The sequence below is a fragment of the Oreochromis niloticus genome, unplaced genomic scaffold (assembly GCF_001858045.2).
Source record: "Oreochromis niloticus isolate F11D_XX unplaced genomic scaffold, O_niloticus_UMD_NMBU tig00007939_pilon, whole genome shotgun sequence".
Classification (NCBI taxonomy): Eukaryota; Metazoa; Chordata; class Actinopteri; order Cichliformes; family Cichlidae; genus Oreochromis; species Oreochromis niloticus.
Window position 1 is genome coordinate 69,448 of NW_020328862.1, and position 13,426 is coordinate 82,873.

Here is a 13,426-nt window from a genome sequence, read left to right on the forward strand (position 1 = left end):
AATAAAAGCACTCCTGGTCTTCAGCCAGGAGTTAGGGCTTACTTTTCAGGTTCCTGGACACATCATCCTGTGAACAATTCAACCAGAAACTTGCCTTAACATATCCATTGATGTTAACCTAGAATTTCCTTCCGACTGATGCCGTGGAGAACTGGTCCGGGTCTGCTTTGCTCCTAAAAATAACAAAACTAAGACATTTTCATTATTATCACGAGTGGTTGAACGACCCCCTTTTCTCTTTCTCCTGTCACAAATACCAATTATGTCATGTTTGTGTCATGAATATGAATGTAAGCGTTTTCCTCGTTGCATTTCATGTTAATTGAGTGTAAGCTGCTTTCTTCATTGCAGGGCATGTGATCATCTTAATTAAGTGTAAGCTGCATCTTCCTTGCATCCTATTTGTGCTCTTCATTGCATTTTTATGTATTCATATTTAATTAATGCATCTTTTCACTGAGGTCTACATTCAAACTATCTCACTTCTGATTCGTTTCAAAAATAATCTCACATGTAACAATTTGTATATGTGTGTTTTCTATTCATTAATATAATTGTCAGTTATTTTGATTATCTTTACCTTTTGTATTGTTTACCTCTTTGTTGTGGTGTGGTGGACATCCCTAAACTATCACGAGTTCAGGGTTCAATTTCAATCCAATCATCTCCTATCTTCTCGCAGTCAAACTCGTCCAGCTTCATCTCTCACTGGTCCTTTTTCATTCACAGTGTCCTGTTCGGGCTTCAGAGCCCCAGCAAACACAGTCTGTTTCTTCTCTGTTTTGATCTTTCAGTATTTCCTCTTCCTTCAGTCTTATTTTCATTTGCTCTGTTTTCTTCTCCATTCATCTTTTCAGTCTTTTCTTCCAAGATTGCTCCAAGCTTGGCAAATATGACAGTCAGTGCCTTCAAGCAGACATATCACGCTGTTCTTCACCAGCATGCATGTTGCATCTCGTGCTTTCTGTCATGCTGCTGGACTCATCAGTCGTTGTCAGTGTTACTGCTTTCGCCTGCACTGTCTTTTCGCTTCCGTTACTTCTTCACATCCACGATGTTCTATCGGTCTTCATCAGGAAATTGACTGTCCTTTGCGTTTCTTCTCGGGGTCAAGGACAAAGTGAGAGCTCAAGCTGCACAATTTCAAGCCAAAAACTGGCTTATTTTCTCCCAATTCTTTTAATCTACTTTTCTGCTGCTGAACTCAAGGTTCCAATGTTGAGAGAGTCCACCTGTATTGGCACACTAAAGCATATAATTAGTATCATATTCATTTTTATCTTAAAACCTCCCTTGTGCTTCATCTGCCCAGAGTTAAATCTCTCTCCCTACTCTGGGTGCACACTTGTCACCGTGAGCTTCCCTTTTATGGGCATGCATTTCCTGTCCCAGACACACACACACAGTTTCCTGTTTCTACAGCTTCTGCAGAGACTTCCTTTTAATTTCACAGTCTACAAATAATCAGTAATTCTACTAAATCTTTATCTAAAAACAATATGCCTTCATTTCACTCACACACATTTTAATAGCGCTCTTTCACACATCAGGACAACTAACACTTCTCCACACACATCACCATTCTTTAGGTCAGTTTTGTAGCATCAGTCACACAATCATTTCTTGAGTGGGTGTACTAAGTGCATATACTTATGTGTTTTTAAACAGAAAAATAAACTCAACCTCTCATAACATCACTCAAAGTCAAATATCTTCATAGACCCAAAGGTAAGCATATTATTTCCCCAGTCAAAAGTCAAACCGTTACTCACAGTAATTTTTAATCTCACAGCCTTTGTGTTTTGAGTCATGGTCAGTGGCCCCTATTTCACAGCAAACACGCACCTCTGTTTCAACCAGCCCTGTCTGACCATCCGTTATTGGAGTCAACACAAGACTAAACGTAAAGCCAGTCATATCTCTGCTATCTTCTTCCAAAACTCCATGGTCTGTTTCCTCCATGGAGTGTACAGGTTACATTACAAAACTACATTTGAAAGCCAATCGCACACATGCAAAATGAGACAGACATGTATCATAAAGTAGTCATCGTATTTAACAACCGTAATGCCAACAAAGTAGAAATAAAAGCAATTCTTCCCTTAAAACACCAATATAAGTCGTCCTTCACCCAGGCTCTGCAGTCAGTCATTAGCCACTCATTAGTAAACAGGAAATGTCACTCTAAATAAGTCACAGGCATCTCATTTACATAGACACAGACACACTCTCAAAATAACCAGCCTGCTGCAGTGCCCGTGGCAGACAGAGCCTATATACAAACATAGAAATTATAACACAGAGACGTCTGATAAATTAAATAATATTTACAAGGCCTTAAATTGCACAACCTACATAATTTAGACAAAATTTGAATTAACCCTCCAAGGGACAAACTCCAAGTTTTTGATCATCAATGACAGTCTCAGTTCCAAACTGTATCTGCTCTAATCCCTAAATATCCTAAGTAAATTTAAAAGCGTCCAACGCCCAAGGTCCAACCTTTGCTACCCAAAAAAGTGCATAAACCGTTCCAAACGGCAAAGTGGTCCAACCACTAGTTATTCTGGAGTGCCCCAAGCTCCACAGTGACCAACTGACTATCCCTCATAGAGGACGGAGTCTAAGCGTCCCCGACTCCGGCAAGCGTTACCTCTGAGCGATGCACTTCTTAGAACATCCCACAGTTCCGTTCTACATAAATTTAATTATGTTTTTAAAGACATCCTATGAAACCACCAAACCGACTTTATTGATGTCCAAGCCCAGCTTTATATTCAATTATGACTGTATTACCATACACAGTTTCCAGATTACCTATAATCCTAAATTCAGTAGTCCAACTACTTTAAATTCTCTTTCCTTAGCAGTCCAACTGCATTTAAATCCTCGTAGCAGTCCAACTGCTTTTCCTTTAATCAGTACTGTCACTTAACCTTACATTATCATTACTTCAACTTCAATTCTCATGAGATTTTCACCAAAATCAAAACAGACCTTTACCAGTAATTTTCAGTGAGTAGACTTTCAATTTTGTCAGAACCAATTCAGCACTGTTTGGAAATAATTCAACAGGTAGTGCCTTACCTTTGAATAAGCCGGCTTATGTCCACTCACTTCGACCACTGACTCGTGTCTGCCTGTTTGAGCACCTTGGACCCTCTCAGTCTCATTCTCCAACCTCTCTCCCTCAACCTCGGCCAATGCACCAAATGTTACGGGTTCGAAATTGAGGATGAGAGTAAAACAACGATAGTCCAGAAGAGGTCGGTCAAACAATTGATTTTAATGCACGCAGCGTGGAGAGGTGTAAACTGCAAAACAGTTGTACATCTCTACCCAAAATACACTCTAGATTGCTTTTATAACATCAGGGTATTGTAACGCCCCTTCTTGTGTTTACAAGCACATAATTTGCATGTACAGAACATTCATGTATTTTAAGAATTAACTGCAACATAGAGGTTCCTCCTTGTGGCATACTCTTCCGAATATAGTGATGACCTACGGCCTTTGAGGTCACCATGGACTGGACATCCTTCCGTCACCTGTAACTAAGCAAACTCAAATACCACAAGAAGCTGAATACATTCAGGCCTTTACTCAGCTACTATTTAACTGCAACAATATACTCAGCCTATAAGCTTTTAAGATTATAGATTTAACTCAACGATTTAAGTGGTTGTAACTGCACTTGTAATAAACATGTTAATATTAGATTATGATAACCCCTGTAATACAAATTATAACATAATGCCAACAACTCCAATAAATGCTGAAATGATAATTAATGCAATGATAAAGATGATGGTTATGAACAGTAACCCTAAAATAATTCCTATAACTCTACAATGTCCAAAGATCTAACACAGTAAAAAGTGGCTATACTGAAACAGTTTATGAGTCATCTTCCTCCACATTTGCCTTGCTTATAAAAACGGCCTCATTGTCCAATGTTATTTTTAGATAGGTTTTTTTTTAAATTTTTGTTTCTTATCTCCAACTAGGCAAGCCTGACAACAGTGGGCTACCCAGGATACAGAACTGCATACTATGACAGGGGATTTCACACATTATCCATGTTCCAGCCGTCTTCTCCTTACATTAAAACAATCAGCTCTCTAGAGGTACAGAAGAAGGACAAACCATTGCCCTGTGACGCAGAAGAAGACATATCAGTCAACTACACTATAGTGGGAGAGTCTCCGGGGTCTGTGGATGTCATTTATCTGGTGAGTTATCTCTTAGCTTGTCACTTTATGGCATTACTACAAAGTTCACCATGGCCAGACCTTTTGTGTGTTTGCTAAAAAAGTACTGTTGTAACGCCCATCATGACTGAAGAAGAAACTTTCAGTCCATCATAGGAATCCAGCAGCCTGGATCTATTTCAGCATAAATACCTGATCCAGCCCAAACTATATGCTTTAGCAAAAAGGAAAACTAGGGAGGGCGCCTGTCTCCTGAATCCAAACTGGAAGCTGGTTTCACAGACTTCATGACTGGTTCCTCTGTTCTGTCCATCATCATTTTCTGTCAGCTTAGTAATTAGCCTCAGTGTTTAGTCATTTGTTCATGATATCCTTAGTTTTCTCTCTCTGTTAAATATTTATATTCTCAGGCCTTCGTAGATTTAGTCATCTGGGTTCTGTTCTCAGTTAATCGTGCTTTCCCTGTGTTTCTCCTGCACTTTTCAAGTCTCGTCTTTTAGTGAGTCCATGTTTAGTTATTTTCTGTTTTATTTTCCAGTCCTTTGTTTTATGCATCTTGTCTTGTTTTCCACATTGAGTTCTAGCAGTGTTCCACAGGTGTTTCCTCCCTGTTCTGTTTATTCTCCTGTTCCCAAACACTGTTTCCTGGGATTCCAGTTTTCCTAGAAGTGTATTTCCTTAGTTAGTATTTCCAGTGGACTATCTTGAACTTGCTGTGTTGAAAAACCGTCCACTTGTTTTTCTTCCCACTTCTGTGTCTTGAGTCCTGCATTTGGGTCTGTACCCTGATTGCTACACAGCATTACATGATACGCCTAAAACCCCAAACGGACATGATGGCTATCACAGCAGTAGTTTGTAGCTTTCTCTAACTTGGGTGTAACTGCTCCTGAAGTTTATTGTTAATGTTTGGTGTAGAATAAAGGGCCATGCTCCAACTGATGTTTAACCAAAATTTTAATCTCGTCTTCGCCAGCAAACACCGTGAAAAACTACAGTGAAAAAAGAAATGAAAACACAGATATTGTGTCAGCAAAATAAAATTACAACCGCAAAAAAACGTACACACAAAGTAAAATACACAACCATACCACGTGTGCCTTTCTACAAAACATTTGTGAGCAGTTGCAGTTCATATTTTTTCTCCTTATTCACAAGCTAGCTTGTTTTTCTGGCTTGAGTCTTTAGTCTCTGGTGGCATATGCGCCTTGAACATCCCTCCAAAGCACAATACTCAGCTCCACCAGTAGGCGCCAATAATACAACATGGGATTTAGATGAAATACCCTGTTTTATAATCATAAAAAACATTATAATCACAAAAATTGAGAACAAATAAACACATTTCACTATGACAGCTACACTGGGTATGAACAAGTTAGGTCAAGAAACAGATGCTAGAGACGTATAAAGAATTAGAAAAATATAATAACAAAAGACAAGTACTAGTACTGCAAATAAAGCAACATAGTAAAGCTGTCACAAGATAAATTAGTGATCTAGTCAAGTTGAACAGAGAGATTTATAGTACATCGTTCTGTCGCTGGTAGAATTCCAAATGTTCAATAACCAGATAGTGGTCACACCCAAGTCAGTCAAGATAACAAACAAGATTGGCATGTTCAATAAATAACCGTGCAGAAAGAAGCAATGATATGTGGTAACATTTTATAATAACATTTTTCCAGGACAACATAAAATTGTTCAGATTTTTAGCATCACAGGAAAATGAAAAAAGTAGAAAAAAATAATGATGTTGTTGTAAGTTGTGGGCACCTGCAGGATCTTTTAAAAACATATGAGACAAACTGCACTTTAAGAAAAGACCTTTTGGTTATTTTTCATTGTAATTTAACTGTATTATTAGGGGATGGGTGGAGTAAGCTAACTTAACATTATAATCAGAATAAAGACAAAATACAAAAATACTTTTCAAAACCCTTCGAACAGCTACAAAAACTGGGTCTGTAACTTATCTTGAAACAGTTTAATTACTAAGAGCTGTTATTTCACTCCTTTTCATTGGCTGATTTTATCCTTTAGGCCTGAGGATGCTTTGAAGGTCTGAAGACAATTTTCTACGAGCAACTTTTAAAATTCATAAGAATTTCAGCCACAAAACTGCACCAATTTACAGTCAAAAGTTTGGACACCTACTTATTTTATGGTTTTTCCACATTTTCATTACTATTTTTTTTTTTTTTTTGCTAAAGCATATAGTTAGGGCTGGACCAGGTGACCCTGAATCCTCCCTTAGTTATTCTGCAATAGACGTAGGCTGCCGGGGATTCCCATGATGCATTGAGTTTTTCCTTTCCAGTCACCTTTCTCACTCACTATGTGTTAACAGACCTCTCTGCATCGAATGATACCTGTTATTAATCTTATTGTAGGGTCTACCTTACAATATAAAGCACCTTGAGGTGACAGTTTTTTTGATTTTGAGCTGTATAAATAAATTGAATTGAATTATTTCCATTGTAGATTCTCACTGAAGGCATCAAAACTATGAATGAACACACATTTAATCATTTGGTGAACAATGCTGAGCACTTGTTGGCCTTTTTGCCCTCCATCTCATCCCAAACCATCTCCTTTGAGTTTAAGTCAGGTGACTGTGGAGGCCAGGCCATTGGGTGCAGCACTCCATCACTCTCCTTCTTGGTCAAACAGCACTCACACAGCCTGGAGGTGTGTTTGGGGTCGTTGTCCTGTTGGAAAATAAATGATGCGATGGCATGTTGCTGCAGGATGCTGTGGCAGCCATGCTGGGTCAGTGTGCCTTCAGTTTTGAATAAATCCCCAACTGTGTCACCAGCAAAGCACCCCCACACTATCACACCTCCTCCTCCATGCTTCACAGTGGGAACCATGCATGTAGAGACCATCCATTCACCTTTTCCATTCCATTCACCAGCTGCAGCTCCCTCTGCAGCTGGATCCTTAACTTCCTGTCTGACAGACGCCAAGTGGTCAGACTGGGCAGCACCACCTCATCCCCCATCACACTGAACACTGGTGCTCCACAGGGGTGTGTACTGAGCCCTCTCCTGTACTCACTCTACACCTACGACTGCACGGCCACTAACAACTCCAACATCATAGTGAAGTTTGCGGACGACACTACAGTGGTGGGTCTTATCACCAACGGTGATGAGACGGCCTACAGGGAGGAGGTCAGCGCCCTGACCCACTGGTGTCAAGACAACCATCTCACCCTCAACGTCGCAAAGACAAAGGAGCTGATAGTGGACTTCCGGAGGTGCAGAGGAGTACACACCCCCATCACCATCAACGGCGCCGCTGTGGAGAGAGTGAGCAGCTTCCGCTTCCTTGGTGTACATCTGGCTGAGGATCTTACGTGGTCAGTACACATAAACAAGACAGTGAAGAAGGCGCAGCAGCGCCTCTTCTTTCTCAGGAGACTGAAAAGATTCGGCATGAGCCCCCGCATCCTCAGGACCTTCTATCGCTGTGCCATTGAGAGCATCCTCACTGGATGCATCACCACCTGGTATGGCAACACCACCGCTTACAACCGCAAAGCTCTCCAGAGAGTAGTGCGGTGTGCTGAACGGATAATTGGAGGTGAGCTTCCCTCCCTCCAAGACATCTACAGGAAGCGGTGCCTGAGGAAAGCGGGGAGGATCATCAAGGACTCCAGTCACCCCAGCCATAAACTCTTCAGACTACTTCCATCAGGAAGGAGGTTCTGCAGCATCCGGTCCCGTACCAGCAGACTGAGAGACAGCTTTTTCCACCAGGCCATCAGACTGCTGAACACGTCATAGACACCTCACCCTCACTACTGGAACTTCAACATTATGCACTCCATACTGTACATTAATGCCACTGTTTTGCACATACCTACCTCTGTATATTTTATATTTTATATATCTTATTTTATTGTTTACTCTATTTCATTTGTAAAACATGTATATACACACTCACACACACACACACACACACACACACACACACACACACACGTAGAAAAACATATTTAGTACACACATTCAGTAATGTATATACCTTTATATATGGTACATATATTTATTACTTTTTAGATTAACCATTTTTATATTTTGCTTGTTGCACGTTATTGTATTTTGCACAACTCTGTTGCTTGTGAAGCTTGCACACAAGAATTTCACTCGCATGTACTGTACCAGTGTACCTGCACATGTGATGTGACAATAAAGGTGATTTGATTTGATTTGATTTGATTTGATTTGATTTTCTCCGTCGCACAAAGACACGTCAGGTGGAACCAAAGTTCTCAAATTTGGACTCATCAGACCAAAGCACAGATGGTCTAATGTCCACTCCTTGTGTTTCTTGGCCCAAACAAATCTCTTCTGCTTGTTGCTTTTCCTTGGTTGTGGTTTCTTAGCAGCTATGTGACCATAAAGGCCTGATTTACACAGTCTCCTCTGAACATGTAGAGATGTGTCTGCTACTGGAACTCTGTGTGGCATTTATCTGGACTCTAATCTGAGCTGCTGTTAACTTGTGATTTCTGAGGCTGGTGACTCGGATGAATGTATCCTCCGCAGCAGAGGTGACCTTTGGTTTTCCTTTCCTGGGGCATCCTCATGTGAGACAGTTTCATTGTAGCACTTGATGGTTTTTGTGACTGCACCTGGGAACACATTCAAATATGAATTCTAACAGTTGTCAAACAGGGCTGTCAGCTGTGCACCAACCTGACTTCTGCACAACACAACTGATGGTCCCAACCCCATTAGGAAGGCAGGAGGTTCCACCAATTGACACTGTGAGGTGAAACCATGTCAGGCGACTACATCATGTAGCTCACTGAGAGAAGGCCGAGGGTTTGCAGCACTGTCAGTAAAGCAAAGGGCGACTACTCTGAGGACTCTAAAACATAAAACATATTTAGAGTTATTTATAGATTTTTCTTTGCTTCACCTACAATGTAGAAAGTATTAAAATAAAAAAAAATAAAAAAACACTGAATGAGGTGGTGTGTCAAAACTTTTCACTGGTAGCGTATGTCCACAGATATCAGTGCTAGTTCAGGCTTGTTTTTTAAATGATTTCTATCTTCCAGGTGTTGTCCAGAGGAGCTGTCATCATGCAAGGACAAACACAGGTTCAAGTGCAAGATAGATCGGGTAAAATTCCCATATTTCCACATATGCCACAGCCAAGCATGGACTTTGGCCTGTTTTGTTGATCTGTGGATGTATGTATGGACCTGTGTTTCAGTGACTGAGGGCCAGGTGAACTTTGAGTTTAGAGTGTCTCCTGAGATGGCTCCAGAGTTCCAGCTTGTGGCTTATGCCGTCCTGCCAAGTGAGGATGTAATTGCCCACAGTGCCAACTTCTCTACTGACAAATGCTTCAGCAACAAGGTGAGTGTAATTCTAGAGGTGTGCTGTGTGTTTGGTGTCATTTGTCTGCAGTCAAATTCAAATCAAAGTCATCTCCAGTTGGCTAAATCACGTGAGGATTTCTAGCATCAGTAAATGGACTGGTTGTTCCACAGCTGTTTCTACTCTACCTGAGGACTCAAAGTGCTCCTTTATACCACCTCATTCGCTCACTACCATTTATACAAGCACTTTTTTCAATGATGATGCAAGTTCTTTCTATCTAACACTGACACAGATTCATACAGTGTGCAGCTTGGGCTACAGCCATCCCACTGGGACTCATGATTTGTCACTCACCACAATGAACAGCACATTTAGCCAGCAGTGAGTGGGGACTCATCACAGTAACATCTACAAGTGTTTTGTGTTTGTCAGGTGTCAGTGGAGTTTTCACCGTCTTCAGCCGTCCCAGGTGAAGAGACCAACATGCAGGTGACGGCCCTGCCACGTTCTCTGTGTGGTGTGAGCGCCATCGACAAGAGCGTTCTCATCAAGGAGCCTGGGAAGACTCTGGATGCAGATAAGGTAACTGCTGATATTAACACCAGTGAGATGGACACATCCCTTATTTTCAGAGCCCGTAGTGTCATGAGTTACCAACAGCTCACGCCTTCGCTCTGGTACTTGTGTCCTGATAAGTATTCTTTGGGCAGTCGTACATTCAACTGTTTTAAACAGTAATAATACATAATACAAGGTTACATATGCATGTGTGGTTAAATGTATGTTTCAGGATCACTTGTTGCTCATGTGGTTGCAGACAGCAATATTTTAATCTTATAAAATTAATTCCTTTTGGGCAAATTAATATTTCAGCATGGAGATAAATCCAGGATCATGACTTTTTTTTAGCAAATAATTCAACCATGTAACAATCTGTAAGTCAGTGTCTGCTTTACTTGAGAAGAATTTAACTTTGCATCAAAACTGCTCAAATACATGAGTATTTGTTGATGTTAAACATACAGCAAAACCTGGAAAAAGTGAGACTTAGTGAGGTAAAGGAGCTACAGAGACAGCTTCAAATGGAGAAGACTTACTGTAGCCATATAAGTCACTACGAACGATGTGGTGTTTATAGTGAAACTGTAGAACTGCTGTAAGATTTGGTAAACAGATACTTCAACTATAACACCTGACCTCTGCGGACACTTACTGCTAACTTGATCATTTTAATTTATTTTTTTTTAAGAAATCTTCTTAGATCATCAGCAATTGATTTAAGCCTAATCTGTACTCGTATTTACACCAGTACTACATGTAACAGTTAAAAAAAATATGTGGATCAAATGTGACCAGGCAGGCACTCAAAAAATGTTTGGAGGTTTTGTGGAACTGCACTTTTCTTTTCAGATATTTGACTTGCTCCCACTCAAGAAATCCTCAGGTATCCCACATGAGGTTCGAGATGCTGAAGAATGCCTAAATGTGAGACCAAAAAGATATGTTTTGCCGTACCCCGGTCAAGAGCAAAATGACGCCTATGCAGTTTTCCAGGTAAAATACATGTATACCTGTGAGTCCGTCAAACATAATGTAAATGCAATAGTTTTTGTTGTTGCACCAGTTTTTACTGATCTTTGTGTGCTGCTGAAATATCTAGAAAGTCGGACTGAAGATGGCGACAAACTTGATTTTTCGATTGCCTTCATGCCTCAAGTTCAAAGGAAAATTTTACCATGATGGCCCTCATGTCGCCTACGGTGAATCATTCGCTTGTTTGTGTTGTGTCTGGCTATAAATTTTGCTTTTTATTTACCAAAAAGAAAACGGGTAATTAATTTTTCTTTTTTTATTCAGCTATTGCTCTGGGCTACGGTCCCCCGGTTAGAGATGATCCCATACATGGACTAAGTAGTCCTGGTCTGGGATCTGCTGTCCAGCTTCCTCCACCAATAGAGACAGCTCGCTCTTTCTTCCCTGAGACTTGGATCTGGGATCTGGTGGAAGTTGGGTAAGTATCTGTTGTGAAGAGATCTGATGCATATTCCATTTTTAAAAAAGTATATACGAGCACATTTAGAAACCCATGTGAACTTTCTGCTGTGTCTTTGCACACATGAATAACATGAAAATAGAATAATTGTGAGTTTTTTCTTAAGCATGTTTTGATGCTTCAGGCGGATGTTTTGTCATATTTAAAGATGTGCTTTGTTTTTGTGGGATATATTATTTCACTTTCTTCAGCAGCGCGGAGCTCTTTTACTTTGTCAATGCAACATATACAAGTAATTCACACTGCAGGATGTAACTGTACTGTTATACAAGTGATTTACAGACATACAAACATGTTTTATAATGTTATAGAATATGTTTGTGTGTATCTGCTACTTCAGAGACGATGGGAAAAGGGGGCGTGTCCCTGACTGTCCCAGACACCATCACCACCTGGGAGACGGAGGCTTTCTGTTTGTCCTCTCAGGGTTTTGGTTTGGCTCCTCGTAAAGAAATGAAAGTCTTCCAACCTTTCTTCCTTGAACTCACCATGCCCTACTCCATCATCCGGGGGGAGCACTTTGAACTGAAGGCGACTGTCTTTAACTACCTGACCAGCTGCATCATGGTAATGAATGATTTAAATACATTTCTGTTCATAGCCAAGGAAAACCACACTGAAAACATTACTTTCTAAGCAAAATTTATATAGAAAAGATTTTTTCTTTGGCAATGTAATTATACAGGATACAGGCCGTTCTTGAAGGGCCCCTGCTCACCAACACCTACAAGCTCACCTGCAAGCACTGACAACAGGATTGCCCAATCACATGTCTTTACACAACCAACCCTCCTCTACCTTTCTTTGTGCGCTCATGCACCTTGTAGAACAGAGTTTAGCTGTAAGAAAACAGATGGAGGGAAATGATTAGGAAGGGCCTGTTTAAAGTATCCAGGTAAAATGAAGGTCTACTTTCAGCATGAGTTCATAATAGCAAACTTGTGCATTCATTTAGATGCTTAAAAAATGTGTTCACATTTGAACTCAGTTTGAAATGTTGCCGTGAGATTGTTGAGCTAGTTTAAAATATACCGTCTGTGTTCCTCGTACAGGTTACTGTCACTCCTGGGCCGTCCTCAGATTACACCCTCACGCCTCTCTCTGGTGATCTGTACACATCCTGTTTGTGTGCCAACGAGCGCAAGACCCTCAGCTGGACCATGATCCCAACAGCCTTAGGTGAGAATCAGGCTTTGGTCCTCCACACGGCCAGGAAACCGCTGTGTGGCAGGCTGAGTACACATCCTGTTTATGTGCCAACGAGCACAGTTGCAAATTGAGGTAAAGCAAGACTATAAACCCCTGTGTTGGGAGTGGGGCAGAAAGAATTATTAGCTGTGTCTCAATTCCTAGGCCGCGTCCTTTAGAGGACCCGGCCTTCGCGGTCTACGTGGGCCGGGTCTTTAGAAGGTCGGGTAGACCAGAAGTGCGAGGCTGTGAAATTGGACAGTCTAGCCTTCAGATTTGCATCACTGCTGTCTCGGTGGGGTTTAATAAACTCAGCTGTCTGCTCCTTGCTATCTAAAATATAACAGGACACTGGAGTAAATTCTCGACTATCTCACATTTCTGTTCAATCAGTTTTCTGTTTGACGTTTATTCAGCTGTGTGAAAACTATAACTTTAATCTCAGCCAAACCGATTTACTCGGGAACAAATAAAACACTGAAAAAAGCCGAACAGTAACATTTTTGATTTATCTAAGTGACTTATATATCATAATAATGGATTGCATTTATATAGTGCTTTTCTAGACACCCAAAGCGCTTTACAATTCCACTATTCATTCACGCTCACATTCACACACTGGTGGAGGGAAG

At 40.7% G+C, this 13,426-nt stretch overlaps 1 pseudogene; it reads left to right on the forward strand.

Moving 5' to 3' along the window:
* The window catches only part of LOC109199793 (alpha-2-macroglobulin-like), a 28,635-nt pseudogene extending 15,734 nt beyond the window's left edge, over positions 1–12,901 (forward strand).
* The last annotated feature ends 525 nt before the right edge of the window (positions 12,902–13,426 follow it).